The sequence below is a fragment of the Marmota monax genome, unplaced genomic scaffold (genome assembly GCF_021218885.2).
Source record: "Marmota monax isolate L192 unplaced genomic scaffold, Marmota_monax_Labrador192_F-V1.1 WCK01_AAM20220418_F8-fsc00001, whole genome shotgun sequence".
Lineage (NCBI taxonomy): Eukaryota > Metazoa > Chordata > Mammalia > Rodentia > Sciuridae > Marmota > Marmota monax.
The window spans coordinates 61,202,009-61,207,774 of NW_026693777.1; the positions used below are offsets into that span (position 1 = coordinate 61,202,009).

The following is a 5,766-nucleotide window of genomic DNA, read 5'->3' on the forward strand; positions in this document are numbered from 1 at the left end:
GGGGTGGGGGTGGGGCGGTGGCTCTGAGCATCTTAGCTTCCAGGAAGAAAACACTGTAGTCCTTATGGCTTGATGACTTTTAATATGATACACATTCCCATACCAGGAGATGCAGGGGCCACTGAGTGGGGTCTGGGGGATTAACTATACTAAGACACTGGTTTGAATTCCTGGAAATAGAGGCCCTACCAGAAGATTTTATACAAAACCACTCATTCCAGAACAAATTGATCAACCATCTGCAAGCAGTGTGGTGGAAAAACCTTTTGGGTTGCATAGGTGCTATGACACTCCAGGGTCATGGACTCACATAGACCCAACTCTGTTGACAAAACAATAAAAATGGCTGACATAATTTCCCAGAACAATTCCAACACCACAACTAGTCTTCCTTTAGCAACCTCTTCTTACACTTCCACCCTACCATTGATCTCTCCTGCTTTCAATAATCCATCTCAATCAGCTCTAGGGTGGAGGGCAATAAGGGTATATATGAATTCCCATGAATGTCCAGGCAAAACACATTACATGCTCATGGAAAAAGACTACATTTGTCCATGACAGATTTAAAACCACTGCGATGTTTTTGGCCCCTGTAGTGCTGGAAGACACAAGTGCCATGTGTTCTTAATTCATCTAAATGTCCTCGGACAGTTCAGCATTTATATAAAATATTTCTTTGTTTCCATAGAGAACAAAGGAAGGTGATATTCACAGAACTGCTAAGGTATATCCAGCCCAGTTTTTTTTCTTTTTAAAAACAACTTTTTATTTTGAAATAAAATTAGACATGTAGAAAATTATAAAGATAGCACAGTATTCTTGTATACCATTCACCCAGTTTGCTCTGATGTCACCATCACATAAAACCATAGTACATTGGCTACGACTAAGAAATTGACATCAGTACATTACTATTAACTACATATTTTATTTATTTTTGTCATACTAATTTTCAATAACGTCTTTTTCCTTTCCATCCAGAATCTTATGTCGCATTTAATCATTCTTGTCTTTCTCTCTCTCTCTCTTTTATTTTTTCTAACCAGTGAGTTTCTCTGTCTTTACTTATCTTTCAAAACCTGAGCACTTATCAAAAGTCTTTCAGTTTGGGTTTGTTTGACATTTGCTAAGGCTATGGATTTTGAAGAAAAACACCTCATAGGTAAAATGCTACATCAGGGGTATATAATATTATGAAGGTTTACAACTGGCATGTGAAACTTGATCATTTTTTAAGATAGTGTCTACCAAGTTTCTACCTAATCTAACTTTACTTTCCGATAGGGTTGCCAGACATAGTCAAGAAAAACCCAGGCTCTCAAGTTAGGCATACTTAAGCTAAACGATTATTCCTTGATTATCTAAAATTCAAATTGAACTGGGCGTCCTGTATTTTACCTGGCATCCCTATATCCAGAAGCAAATTCCCAATGAAAGTCACAAATGTTGAGTGAGTCCCTCATATTGTCTGTAAAACTCCCTCACCTCACTTTTTATAGGCATCCCTTCCCACAAAGGCTGTGGTATGCATCAGAATTCTATTAATGCTTATGCCAGTATCCTTAAACTCTAGCATCCACTAGAATCTCTTGGAGGGTTGGGCCCCAACACCAGTTTTTAACTCAGAAGGTCTGGGTTGAAGCTCTAGAATTTGCTTTCCTAGCAAGTTCTCAGGAGATGCTATGATCACAAATTAAAATTGCACTGGCTTTCATGGAGGGAAATCAGAACATTCATATTTCTTAATACTTGCCATAAGATAAAAGATCTACCTAAACTGTAGATTACAAATTTGTCATTACAACTCATGGAGGACAGGTCTGACAGACACAATGCATTTCAAGTGTCTGGATGACTTTTTATGAGAAAGTGAACAAAGAATAGTTAAGACCAGATCATCATATTCCCTGTGGGTGAAAATGTCTTGCCCTCAGAGTTGAGAATCAGGCCTAGATCGAAATGGGATCACTTCATTCTCTCTGACAGTACAGTCAATGAGTTTATCTCCACAAACATCAATCCATCTGTGGTCTTCCCATGTCCTACTCACCACAGAATTTGTTAGTGAGTCATTCCCACACCGTGGAGATGCAGGAGAAGAAAGTATCTGAAATCAGAATGTAGAGTTTCATAGCAAAAAAAAGACTGTGGATACCAAGGAAGTCAACAGTTTATCTATGCTGAAAAAAAAGTATATTTTGGGTGGTTTGGGTACTTAACTCACACATAAAACACTGTTCATATAGGAAAAGACTTTCTTGAATTCAAGCAAGAGAGAACAACAACAACAACAACAACAAAAAATTGAAGTGCTTCAGCCAAAAACTATTGGTACCTAAATTGGAGATATCCTAGCATCAATCCCTCCCTCCAAGTTGCTAGACTGTTTTGAAATGAATGAGTTTCTGATCAAGCTTTTGCAATACTTATTCTACATTGATTATTTGACAATGTTGGCAGCAATTGGCTACCTGCAATATTCTCATTATGTTAAACTCAGTTCTTACCTAGTAGTAATTTTTCCAAGTTGAAAAAACACAGTGCAATTTCTTGAAAAATGTCTAAGTCCATGCAGTCTTCTAGTACAGACTACGTGCACAGGATTACACCAGGCACTTCATACACAGAGCTCATTAGTCTTCACTAATGAGGAAGGTACTAATGTGCCCCTTGTGCAGATTGGCTAAGTAACTTACAAAGCAAAATTACAGACCTGGCAATCAACTTCAGTGTTGTAGACTTGCCATTACAATCAGTACCTCACTTAATTCTCACTCAACCTCATCCAGTCTCCTTTTCTAAGGGTCCAAACTTCAATCTTTTAAACACCAGGAAGAACATTTGGTATTTTAAAATTGCCGCAGTCTGGCTGTGCACAAATCACAAGCCACTGAAGCAGGAACAAACTTTATTTCTGAACCCTCGGCCCTCAACATAAAATAGATTTTAAATCTATTTTAAAATATCTATTTTAAATACCTAGTGCTAAGTTTATATAAAGACAACATGGGGTGGGTTCCTGTACACTAAATAAATATTGATAGAGCATTTTTCCTTATAATGCCCTATAAGACATAATTTTGAAAATGAAATAAAATATGTATTTAAAACTCCTAAAACCCATGAAAGGGGAGAAAAACATACATGGCCTTCATGTGATGGAAGCCCACTAGAGCCCCTTAGTGACACTAAATCAACCAGAAAATCAATCTGAGGGCCAATGAAAATCCAATGTGTTGTCCAAATTTGGACCAGACAAACAGGTTGATTTATTTCTAATATCCTCCTTACAGGAAGAGAGGTCACTAAGCATGGTTATCTAACTTTTATGGTATTTACTGATTTCAAAACAAGGAGAACACAATTGAACGTCCCAAGTCCTGATGGAGAAGGCCAAAAGCCCCTTGTGATTTCTTCTTCATGTTACAGAGGCTTCAGCAATTACAATACTTGTCAGCTCACAATGGGAATCTCCTCAAATGTGGCCTCTGAATGAGACATCCCGGCACCTATTTTGCTTAAAAGGACAGGGACTTAGTCTGTTCTGTGTAGATATAACTGAATATCATAGACTAGATAATTTACAAACTATATACATTCATTTAGAGTCTAGGAATTCCAGTTCTGGAGGTGCTGTATCTGGTAAGGGCTTCTTCACTGGATCATAACATGGTGGAAAGATCACATGCTTGAGAGAGAGCAAGAGGAAGAGGACCAAATATGTCCTTTTATCAGGAGCCCACTCCTGAGATAATGGCATGAATCCATCTAGCACCTCTTGAAGGTCCCGCTTGTCATACTGCTTCACTGGGGATTAAATTTCTATTGCAAACTTTTGGGGAGATATATTCAAAGTATAGCAGACTGAATGGAATCTAAGCAATTATTTGGGCAAATAATCAAATCTACATCTTTCTCAAGCCTAATCAGGGTCCATTCCTTCTCTTTTTGACAACCAGTTCATGAGCCTTAGAATGGTGTCTTGGCCCATCAGACTGTCTTGTTGACTCACTTTGCCTCCTTAGGTTCTAGCTTTTTCTGTCCTGTTAGGAGTATTTGACAACAAGGAACCCCATCCTCTTGCCTTAATGGAATGCAGAAACTGTGATCCACAAAGGAAGTGGCCCAAGAACCAGGAATGGGATGCTGGGAAAGTACTGTAGGTGAGATTGTGTCCAGAATAAAGACATCTCAACACATCTTATTTTGGGTCCTTCCCTGGCTCAGTCCACTGTAACCACAGACCTAAATGAACTCACAGGCTCCTTGAAGAAGCCAACTCTATCCTCCTTTTGAACCCTTCATTTTAACAAGTGCAGTTATTGGGGTACTAGGGTGTCAAGGGCCAGAAGCTTTACAAAAAGGGGAAGAGGGAGAAGAAAACCAGGAAGTGGTATAACAAAGGCCTAATTATAAGGGAGGAGTATCTCTCTACAGACAGGTCATGGGAAGGATGCCAAGGGCTCTCACCACATAAAGAAAAAGATTGTTATAAAAAGACTTTTAAAAAAAGAAGAAGAAGAAAGAGGCATGGCAGTGGAGACTGGGAGGGGTGGGGCAGAGAATAGGGAAATGAATAAGAATAATGACTTGAAAGCTTTTTTTTTTTCTGCTTCTCTGCTTTCCTTTCTGCAGATGCTCAGCTGAGCCAGTGCAGCTGGCTCCCTGACAAATGTGGAAAAATCAGCCAATTTGAGCTGGTTGTTAGCAGTTCGGGTACAGAGGCGCAGATCAATGAGGGGCTGCTTCAGGTGCACCAGCTGATCTTCCCAAGGGTTCCTGAGAGATTCTTGGCCCAGGCAAAGACTCCTGGCCTTCAGGATCTCACCAACACTCCATTCTGGTTCTAAGTTCTGAGAGAGGTGACCTTGGAATGGGGACCTTCCTCCATGGGTTCCTTCCTATCCTCCCACCGAGAAACTCTCCTTTCTTCAAACAGATGGGGCTTCCTCCTGCTCACTCAAGTGAAAAGTCTGCAGCCCAGGGACTCCTGTCCCCCAACTCAGCACAGATGGGATAGACCAACTCAAGACCTCTAGAAAACCTGGATGTGTATTACTTTTCAAGTCACTACAGTGAACCAGAGTCTGTGGATATCTTGGCAGAACATCCTGGGGTGTCCCCATAAGACAGTGATGCTTCCTTGTAAATTTTCACTAACAGCAAACAGTATGCCACACATATTTATTTACACGCCATTGTATGCATGGAGTGTGAATGTCAAAAAGAGTACACATCTGGCCATGCAGTTCAAGAAAAGCAAATAGTACATAGAGCAAAGTTCAAGGTGAAGAGCAAGTTCCCTACTTACCAAATTGTCCCCCTTTTCCATGATTTTCAGTTAATAAAATAAGAAGAATAAAATGAGATACTAAGATATTAAAAAAGTGCTTCTGTATGGAAAATTTCTACAGGGATGGAAATGTTTTATATCTTGTTTTAATTGGTGGTTATATGGGTTTATAGAATTGTCAAAACTCACCGTAGTGAACACTTAAGATCTGATCTGTGCATGTGGTTGGAAGCTAATTATATCTGAATAAAAACTTAAGAATTTAAGGGCTTGGGTTCCAATAAAACTGTGGTCTACACCAGCATACTCCTCAATGGCAGCTACTATGAACATGCACAGGGACACAGGAGACACTGTGCCACTTCATGCTCTGCCCCTATGTATACAGAGCCTTCAAAGGAACCTGTACCACCTTCCTATACACATTATGAGTCAATAAAATCCAGAGGGGTCAAAAATTATATGTGGGG

At 39.6% G+C, this 5,766-nt stretch overlaps 1 protein-coding gene across 1 annotated transcript in view; it reads right to left on the reverse strand.

The window, feature by feature from the left end:
• Positions 1–5,766, reverse strand: part of Rora (RAR related orphan receptor A) — a 675,937-nt gene that overhangs the window by 455,597 nt on the left and 214,574 nt on the right. The window lies entirely within an intron of this gene.